The sequence below is a fragment of the Cornus florida genome, unplaced genomic scaffold (assembly GCF_030987335.1).
Source record: "Cornus florida cultivar Cherokee Brave unplaced genomic scaffold, ASM3098733v1 CherokeeBrave_3.0.0_Hap2_Chr11, whole genome shotgun sequence".
NCBI lineage: Eukaryota > Viridiplantae > Streptophyta > Magnoliopsida > Cornales > Cornaceae > Cornus > Cornus florida.
The window spans coordinates 85,455,965-85,467,107 of NW_026775581.1; the positions used below are offsets into that span (position 1 = coordinate 85,455,965).

The window sequence follows — 11,143 nt, forward strand, 5'->3', positions numbered from 1 at the left end:
GGTGCCTGTGCCTATGAACCACTAATCTGAACACCAGACTGTTTTGCCGACACAGTAGGAGTATCCCTCCTAGCTGGTCGTGAACCTTGAGAAGAGAAGGCAGGCTGTGGTGGTGGCGGCGGTGGTCTGAAACCTGATTGAACCGTAGTCGACTGTAACGGCCTCTGCCGTGACCCTCTGCCACTAGTGGTGCCTGCTCCCTGACTCGGATAGTCCCGAATCAAATGGCCCTGCTGGCCACACCCATAACAAGCCTTCGGAGCTGAAGAAACTAAAGTCAATCTCATAGGACGACTGGACTTGTAATACCCAGGCTGCTGACATTGAAAGCAAACAACTGCATTCCTATCAGACCCAGCTGGCAACGGAGTGGTAGGAGCAGATCGTGCAGACTGCTGTCCCTGAAACTGAGATGAACCGCCCCAGTTCCTTTTCCAAGAAGATCCTTCTGAAGATGGCCCTGCACCCCTCTTTTGCTTCAACTGCTCTCTTCTTGCATCCTTCTCTTTATTATCAGCTTCCAGCATCAAAGCCCTTTCCACTGCTTCAGAGTAAACCTTAATGAACTGTGCCATGATCAACGGCCTCATCCGATCATTAAGACCAGAAACAAACTTCCGAGTCTTGTTAACTTCATCTCTCACCATTTCTGGAGCAAAGCGAGAAAGTGAAGTGAACTTGTTTTCATATTCTGCCACTGACATGCTCCCTTGGATAAGGTTATGAAACTGGTCTTGTAACTCCCATCTTTTGGAAAGTGGAAAGTACTTTTCATAAAACAATTCCTTAAACTTGTCCCAACTCATCTCTTCCACCTTGTATCGGCTCGTAACCGATTTCCACCATAATTTAGCATCCTTAGCAAACTTATAAGTAGCTAGGATGATCTTCAAATGATCCTCTGTCACACCCATAGAAGTCAATTGAGTTTCAACTTGCTCCATGTAGTCATCTGCTATCATTGGATCCGCACCGCCCTTAAACATAACCGGCATCAGCTGAGAAAACCCCTTAATAATCTTGAGACGCTTCTGAGCTGGCGTCTCCTTAACTTGAACTGTAGGTTGTGGTGCTGACTGCGACTGAGCAGCAATCGTTGCCCTCACGACATTTTGCAATAAACGATTAAACTCCGGTGCCGCAGAACCTTCACCCACTTCTACGGGTACTTCAACATTATCCCTCCTTGTGGGGACAATTCTCGGGGGAATCAAGTCCCTAAGAAGTGTGTCCTCATCATTTAGCTCCTCCAGATTGGAGCTGGAGCTCTCACCAACATCACCCTTAGTCGGTCTAGGGCCAACTTCCCTGATTTCCTCACGCCGTGACATCGTTCTATAAAACAAAGGAAACAATTCAATAACGATAGCACTAAGGTCCAACCGTGAACAACCCAACGCAAAAAGATACTGTACAAACATTTAGCATGTAATACTATACAATGAACACATTAATATGGGCATATAAGCACATAAGCACGTAAGCAAGTAAGTAGTCAAGCATGCTTTTTCAAATAGCAAAACACTTTTCCAAACAAGGAAATAACAATGCAAATGACTTCCCAGATAACCCTAGGTAAGCCTCTACCGGTCGTCCTAATGGTATACGAACCATCGCTCTGATACCAAATTTGTAACTACCCTAGCTGAAGCCAAAATTTTAAAAAAAAATCGGCATAACCTCCCCTAAAAATGGGCCTTCAACAACCTGTCCCAATACACAAAACACATAAAATCATCAAGCATCCCATTCATCCGTTCATTATACCTTAACATAGTTCCTTTCATGGTGGAACATCCACACACCAATTAATCTAAATTATCATAATTACAGTCCCAAAATACAAGATTAATATTTAAAGTCCCTGTCTTACAACGTTACATGATACAATTGCATGGAAACATATACCATAATTCCACTAGTTTCATTTACATCAAACAAAAGATAAGTTCGTTCTTAAGTTACAAGGCCATGAATACTAACTTAGTTACATTTCCACAACTACAAATATACATAGAACGGTCAAAATACAAAATAGCAAACAACCTTCTAACAACTTTCAAGCTTGAGGTGGATTGTCGTCCACCAGTTCATTTCCAAAACCTGAAAAAAATAATATAAATAGTAGGGTGAGCATAAAGCTCAGCAGGTGACACTTAAGACACACATCTTGTATCCTTGTGAGTCCAAACAAAGCATAGGCCAATGGTAAATGGGGATCATACAATGTCGGGAAATAATACAGCATAACGATTCAATGTCAAGTATATCCAATGCAATGGTATGAGATGCAATGCATGCTAGTGTCGCTCCCCATTTTCATAATCCAAAACATCATTTCCAAACTGTTAATACAGCCCGCCCTTTGGTAGCCCCGCCGCGACACGAGAGGAGGATTGGCTAGTGTCCCTGACCCTTGGTAACCCCGCGGCGTCATTATAGGGCCCAGCTAGCTCAACCACGCTAGGGCGACTCCCTTGTCCCCTCTAGCCTATATTAACCTCCGGCCCGTTGGTAACCCCGCAGCGACCGGGTTTCGCATAAAACCATTTCATCAAAAACACTTCCCTGAAATTCCCCATATTTATTTCAAGAACAATTTCTCCCATTTCATGCAAACCCAATGGTATGTGTATGTATCTATGTTCCATACATTCAATGTCATGGCATTTAAAATTCTACACCATAAAATTAAACATTCAACATGTTCAACATCTCCCAAGTAATTATTAACACATTAAGATTCATCAAAATACATTTAAGCATGCTTTACACATAAAACAACTCACATTCAAATACATGAATTTCTCTAGACAACATTTAAAATAATCATTGATACAATTAACTTCTAATTAAGCATGCTTGGCATAACAAATGATTATAACTCACAATGGAACAAGAAGGTAGTGGATTAAGGTGTCCCAACCTCAAATTTGCACAAAACCCTTATTTTGGGTCTTGAAATTCGAACTCCAAGAAGGGCACCAAATCTGGAATTGTTCGTATGGATGCGTAGAGCTCGTCGTGGGCTTCGTTTTGCCTCAGACGGCACCTAAATCCGCCAAGTAACGAAGAATAAATCTTGCCTCAAAGATTGGGTTGAAAAAAAAAAGAAAATGAAATAGAAAATTGAGAGAGAGATAGATACGGGGAGAGAGAATTAAGGCTTAGTGGTGCGACCCACCAAAAATTCTTTTCTTTTCTCTTTTTCTTTTTCTTTTTTTAATTTACAGACATTACAGCAATCTCCATCACTCTATCAAGAAGCACCATCTTTGTATAGTTATGAAGGCTATAATTTTCAATAAACATGCTATTGGTGGGCTTTCTTCCAGTAAACATCTCCAGTAAGAGGATTCCATAGCTGTACATATCACCTTCTTTTGAAACCTCCACACTCATACCATATTATACAAAAAATAAATAACATATTACCTAAATTAGTAATGTCCTTCAATATTTCTGAAGAACTAAATTATTTTCATCAAAGATTATCCTTGACACTGCACAAATGTGAAATTCTACAATTACAATATACCCAACCTGGTTACGCAAAACGTGGTAATCTGGGAAATAACCAAGATATGGTTCAAAATAGAATCTAAGCAAGCTTCATATACTTAGTATTAAGGTGCACCTTAGTCCCAAACTAAGTACATTCCTTGAATAAACTAAATCAGAGAGTATGTAGCAAAAGGAGGCATATTATTATGCAATAATTATGTGATAAAAATTACCTGGTGCGACATAACCAATTGTTCCTCCTGTTCCTGCAATCCCAATTGAAGAACTAGATTGTGAACGATTGGGTTTACCTCTGGTGCCTCCAAGAAACCTTGATAAACCAAAATCACCCATATGAGCACGAAGCTCATTGTCAAGAAGCACATTACTTCGCTTTATATCACAATGAATGGCTGTTGTGCCACACTGATGATGAAGATAATCCAATGCAGATGCCACATCAATTGCAATGTTTAGCCTTTGTATTAAATTCAAGCTCTTTGGATCCTGCTGCACAGATTGATTTGGGTGTAACCAACTCTCTAAAGTCCCATTTGGCATGAACTCGATCAAAGACCAAAGCCTTGAAATCATTTCCTTTGAAGTCTATGCTTGAGCAAGATGTGATGATCTTTACCAGATTGCGATGGCGAATGTTCCTCAAAGCTTCACATTCAGCCAAGAAGCTCTTGTTGGCTCCAAGTAGTTGAAGGATGAATACCTTCACAGTGACAATTTCTTCACCAGAGTTGAGAATTCCTTTATAAACAGAACCATAACTCCCTGCACCAATCAAGTTGGCGGAAGAGATTTCATTGGTAGCTTGTTGAAGTTCTGCATAAGAGAGCGCTGGATACTGATTTCACAATGGACGATCTGAATACGACTTTTGTTTTGACCTTTTAATCCATTAAAAGACAGTAGAAACACATGATATTAACAAAACTATAGAAAGAGTGATACTTGTCACAAGAATTACGACTTTATGGGCAAAGAGCTTTCTCGCCCTTTGTGTGGGACATGAAGGCAATTGCAATGCCTTGATTCCTCCACAAATGTTATCATTTCCCACAATTGAAAATGCAGTAACATTCATAGACACTCCTTTATTTGGAACTTCACCCTCAAACTTATTATAAAAAAGGTCTAGATATTCAATCAATCGTAACTCGCCTAGAAATCTTGGAATCCGTCCAGACAAACTATTATGAGAAAGATTTAGTTCTTGAATTCCTTTTAAATGCTGTAAAGATGATGGAATAGTACCTTTGAAAAGGTTACCCTCCACATGTAGGTATTCTAACATTAGACAATCACCAAGTATGCTTGGTATTTCTCCGAAAAGTTTATTTTCTGAAATATGCAATCGCGCAAGATTCTTCAAGTAACCCACTTGTGATGGTTGTGCTCCTGTAAGATAATTTTGATTTAAGAAGAGACCAACAGTGAGGGAAGAAAGTCCAATAACTTGCTTGGGTATAGCACCAGTGAGGTGATTCAGTTGAAGATCCAATGATTGAAGATTTGTGCAATTGCCCAGTTCAACAGGTATGTTTCCTTCTGACATATTATCTCCTAATGCAAGAATACTTAATCGAGACATGTTGCCAATAGATGGTGGAACTTTTCCAGAGATGTTATTTCCAGGAATAAATAGTTGTTCCAATTTAGAAAGTTTCCCAATGGATTCGGGAATACTGCTAGTGAGCATAATCTCATCTAATGTTAAAAGCTTTAAGTTGATGAGGTTTTCAATTCCTTGTGGTGTGCTTCCAGATATGTAGTTTCGGGTTATATCCAATGTGTTGAGCTTGGTGGATAGATTTGCAATTGAATTGGGCTATACATCCCCAAAGTAATTCCCACCTAGATGTAGAAATCCTAGATTTGTACAGTTGGTTAATGAATCAAGGAAGCTCAAGTCATTGGCATTTTTAGTTTCGAGTCGGTTAATATTGATATCTTGCCATTCTAGATCTCGAAGGCTGCCCACCCACTGAAAAAATTAACACTAATATCAAAATCAACAAGTGTTGAAGTGTTAGCCAATGATAGTGGAATAGGCCCATAGAATTGGTTAATAGCAAGGAAGAATGATTGTAGTTTTGGAAGGGTCAATCCCAGTTCTTGGGAGAGGCTTCCGCTTAACTGGTTGCCAGCTAGAGCAAAGACATGGATGGATAAGATGTTGTAATGTGGGGTAGGAATCATTCTGGACAAGTTTTCGGAACTCAATTAAAGAAATTGCAAGTTGGAAAGCTTTCCAAGTTCGAAAGGAATGCTTCCCTTTAGATTGTTAGTGTCAAGAAGAAGTTCGTGAAGAGAAGAAAGATTCCCCAGTGAAGGTGGTATGTTGCCAGTGAAATGATTTCTAGAAAGATCCAATAGTAGAAGATTAGAAAATGATCCTACTTCGATAGGAATTCTTCCTACAAGATTGTTTGAAGATATATTGATGTCTCTGATGTCTGATCAATCAGTCAAATTGGTAGGGAACTCACCTTAGAAGGAGTTGCTATAAAGCGAAAGTTCTTATAGCCGAAACAATCAACCAATTTCTTGGGGGATAGTGCCATGCAAGTAGTTGTTCTCAAGATTGACCCCTCAATGAAGGTAAAGTTTCCTATATGAGGAGACTAAGAACCAACTAATTTCAAGGATGGCAAGTTTAAGATGGTCACCCTCTGATGCCGGTAACCACGTGACTCCTTTCCAGTTACAAAAGTGGATAAAATCATTCCATGAGCTAAAGACCTGGAAAGGGTGTTCAACAATTTGATCTTTGATGGCTAGCAAGGCTTGCTTGTCTGTCTCATTTGCGAAGCCAAAAGTGGAATTTGAGGCAAGTAAAATGAAGCTTGTGTGAAAAGGGATGTAAAAGAGGAGGGAAATTGAACTTAATAGCCTTGAAACCATATCTTTGTGCTTCTGAAAGCTAACAGGGTGAGTGTAAACACACTAAGTTGGAACAAAAGCATAAGCCAATATCTTATATTGTGGTGTGGTAAGAATCTATGTGAAGAGAAATTACGGCTTAGTGCAGTTGTAGTATAGCTCTGCTCGATATTCATAGAATAAACTATGAAGGAAAATGAAGGTGAAAGGTGATGAGGTTTAGGTACAAATCATAGCCAAATTTATAAACCAACCTCCATTTATTTGACTGAGTAAGCTTTGCAGAAAATTCACATAATGCAATTAAGAAAACACTTTATTTGCTTTCATGCCGTCCCATGCCATCGACTCTGTATGTTTAATCCACATGTAGGCCGTGTGATGATTCATGATTCGTTTTGCTTCATTGTTCAATTTGCAGTGTTAGGTCACTGAACAACACAGAACAATAGAAAGCAACTAGAACTGCAGTTTTTCATAAAAAATTTGTATATATATTTATATAAAAGGCAGTATAGAAATTGGTCAACGTGCATCAAGTCTGTCCACTGGGGATGACTTCCCATTATAGTTTTTATGTTGATTTTGTAACGACCCAAATCCACTGGGTCTAAATCGTTAAACGGATCATTATCCGACCCAAAATCATCCAAGGGTAATATGATCCTTTCACGTTAAATTTGTATATTAAAACCCAACAAGGACAAAATGGTCATTTGCCACAACTCTAATAGTATGAGATTCAAAGGGGCATAATGGCCATTTACTTATGTCACTTAATAAATAAGATAGAGTTCAGGGCAATATAGTCTTTTCTGTGATAAAAAAATAATTATTGAATTTTATTGGGTCCTAAAATAAATACTCGTAACTTTGAATAAAAGGATAATTAGGGAAACTAAACAAAAAATGTATGGAACAGGAACCGGTCGACGTGTACGTATTACACGTCAAATGGTTTGGGTCACGCACAGTCCTGTTCGACGTGTACGTATTACACGTTAACTGGTTTGGGCTGTTCGACGTGTACGTATTACACGTCAACTGGTTTGGGTCACGCACAGTGACATTGCCCACTGCCGAGATACCAGTCGACGTGTGGGAGTCTATACGTCTACTGGTTCAGGTCATCCGGTCGACGTGTGAGAATTTTACGTCGACCAGTTTTGGGTTATCCAAACTCGAAATTTCTCATTGTCCGAGATACACCAACATTGATAACCAAGCTCACGTACACATTTAAATACATTTTAACATCTAATACATTAACAACAACAACAATATTCATATAATTTACTACACGTTTCATGAAATACACTAAATGATTTAGTGTAAATAAGTATAATTACATTTTCCCAATGGCCATATACAAAATGAACCTGAATATTTCAAATGCTACAAAATGGTACATTTGGGTCAACACCTTACAAAATGAGGCCTAATACAAAAGGTAGCAAAATATACATTCTCTTAATCCAAGCTAAAGCTGTGGTGGATGGTCGTCCGCCACTTCTTTTCCCGAACCTGAAAATATTAAAATAATGGGGTGAGCTAAACGCTCAGTAGGAAGTGTCTAATATACACTTCTTATGACCCCATGAATCCACGTAAGGAATAGATAAAAGAAAACGGGATCATAGCATAGAGGTACATGACAACAACTACAGTGACAAGTATATAACAATGGTCACCCAAACACATACACACCATATATTCTAATGAAGTGCAATGTCATGCAATTGTCGCTCCCCATATCCGAAACATTTCCGTTTCTACTTTTAAACAGGTTAGTGTAATCTGACCCAAGGCACCTCCAAGGCGTCATAAAAGGAGGATTGACTAACCATCCACGACCACAAGGCACCTCCAAGGCGTCGCATCCGGCCTGGTTAGCTCAACCATACTCCCCTCTAGACTACACTAACACCACGGACCACTAGGCGCCTCCTATGCGTCCCGGTTTTCGCAAATACTTTTAGAAAACTTTCCCCAAAATAGTTTCACTTGTTTTAAAGACATTTTTTCCCTTTTTCTATCCCAATGAATGCATGGAATGTTTCATACTTCAATTCATCAATTCCACCATAAAACTCTCACACATGCTATATAAAGCAATTTTCTAATCTACATAATTAAAGTTCTCATTTAACATCAACTTTGCATAACAAGCATATAAGACATGGATTCAACTTCATGTAAGCATGTTTAAATACTATAAAACAACTAACAACTAGTCACATGTAGTCCATACCTATCATTTAAGCAAATTTTACAAGAATTTATACTAATTGAACATGCTAGACATCAATTCAAGTTGTAAAACTCACAAAAGTAAAAGAAATCATGCATTAGAACACCCTTACTTCAATGGAGATGAAAACCCCCAAAACTCCAAATCAAAGCCCTAATTTTTAAAATCTTAGGATGCACCAAAGTTGCAATTGCTTACATCAACTTGAAGATCTCGCCGAGCTCTTCGATTTGCCGCAAACGGCACCCAAAATTTCCAAGAGTTGAGAAAGTAATCAAACTTTAAAGTTCAAAATCAAAAAAAAGATAAAAGGAGAAGAAAAGTGAGAGGAAGAGAGGGGTTACGGGGAGAGAGAAAGTGAGACACCAAAATGGTCTCTAAACCATACATAAGTGTTAGTGGTGGGTCCCACCATTAATGAAAAACATTTTTCATTTAATTTTCTATCATAACTTATACATATATGCACACAACCATACAAATACTATATAAAACACCCTAAATAAAATGCATGAGATACAAATGGGCTCAACTGAAATCCCCATACGCAGCAACCCCGGTAGCGGGTCCCACCCGAGACCATCCGGCACGCAAAATGAGAAAAAGACAAAATACCCCCGAAGATTAGAAAATTCGTCCCTTTTGTTCTCCTTTATAGTAGTCTTCTTTACATGACATTTTGAAGCTTTTGTGTTGGGATTTTGAGAAGGGTTTGTGAATAAAAACTGTAGTTGGTGTCTTGGGCTTCATTTTGGTAGCAAAGTTGCAATCATTTCTTCACTGTTGGGATTTTAAAATCTGATTTGAAAAGGGAAGGGTTGGTTGAATTTTAAGAGGTGTTCTTCATCTTTTTGTAGAATTTGTAGCTTACTTTGGATTGCTTTAAATTGTTGGTAGCTAGGTTCTCAAGTTGCTAAGAGGTAGGATTGTCTAACCCTTAATTCCTTTACCTTTAGTGAGTTAATTTCTTTCAAATTTTGAGTTGCAAAGTGTATACAAAGAAAACTGAAATTCTGTGCTGTTGAAACTTAATTACATGCTACTGTTTTGCTCAAGTTCATGTAAATTCGTAATTTATTTTAGATATGATTTGATATTATGATTATATAGTTAATTAGCTTTCATTGAGATTTGGTTTCATTTAAATTGGTTGAGAAATGAATTTATTACGAATTTTTGAAGTTATAGTGTTCTTGCTGGAAATTCTGGGTTGGGGGCAGATTTTGTTTGAGTTTTTCTCATCAAACCTGATTTAAATGGTAAGGGATTTTGGTAAAGTAAGATTTTATCTTGAAAATATAGTCTTTAAAATTTCAATGAGCTTTGGATTCACTCAATTTGGATGAGAATTGAATTTTTTATGATTTTTCAAAGTTGGAAGCAACAGGCTGGAAATCAGTTTTCTGGGCAGAATTTATTTCGAAATTTTGGATCAAAATTGTTCCAATTGGGAAGGGATTTTGTTAAACTAAATTGACATTTTCAAAGTACATTGTTTAAGCTTTTATTAGGCTTTGGAATCACTCAATTTGACATAGAATTGAAATTATTATGAATTTTCAAAGATGGAAGTAACAAGCTGCGTATGAATTGTTAACAACTAGTAGGGGTTGTTTTAACCCTCACACTCAATTGAACCATTATATGACTTGAATTAGGCTTTCTTTACAAGCATGTTGTGTAATTAAAATCTAAAATTTTGTAGCTTAGACACAAATGATGTGTTATATGTTTTAAATATGGAATTTGAGCTCTTAAAATGTTGTTGGTGTTTATGTGTCTAAAACTAAAATTCTATAATCACAATGGTTGTATTGTTACTGTTTCACAAGCTGGAAATTATATATTTAGTTCACTTCAAATATAGGCTGTTTTGTTATAAGTTTAGTGTTGTATTAGTGTTCAAAGACTAAATGATACATTGTCCTTGAAACATGCTACCATGATAAATTTGCTGCCAAAGTGTGTCCATAGAATATGATTTTGATGTGAGTAATGATGTGGTATTATAATATTGTGAAGCATGTGACATTCATGCATATCATTGGGAAAGAATGTGAAAAATTGATTTGAAAGAAATGATATGGATTTTTGGGAATGAATTTTGAAAAGGATTTTGTGAAAAACTCGGCCGCCTAGGATTTGCCTAGGGACCGTGGTGTTAGTGAGGCCTAGAGGGGATTAGGGAGATCGCCCTAGTGTGGTTATGTTGCCTGGGCCCTAAATGATGCCATAGAGTTGTCATGGGTCAGGGATAGGGCCAATCCTCCTCTCGTGCCGCCATGGAGTTGCCATGGGACGGGTTCATTAACGGTTTGGAAATGATGATGGAAATGGTTTTGAAAAAATGAGGAGCGACATCACATGACGTTGCACCCATTGCATGACACATTCATTCATGACTTGATTTATAAATGTGATATTGCGGTTATTTTTCTCTCGGCATAGCATAGGACCAGCTGAGATATTGATTGGAAAGAATGTGGTAATTAT

The 11,143-nt window shown here is 38.0% G+C and overlaps 1 pseudogene; it reads right to left on the reverse strand.

Annotated features, from left to right (window-relative positions):
- Positions 1-1,509: 1,509 nt before the first annotated feature.
- On the reverse strand, positions 1,510-6,080 carry LOC132281458 (probable LRR receptor-like serine/threonine-protein kinase At3g47570; annotated as a pseudogene).
- Positions 6,081-11,143: the final 5,063 nt, after the last annotated feature.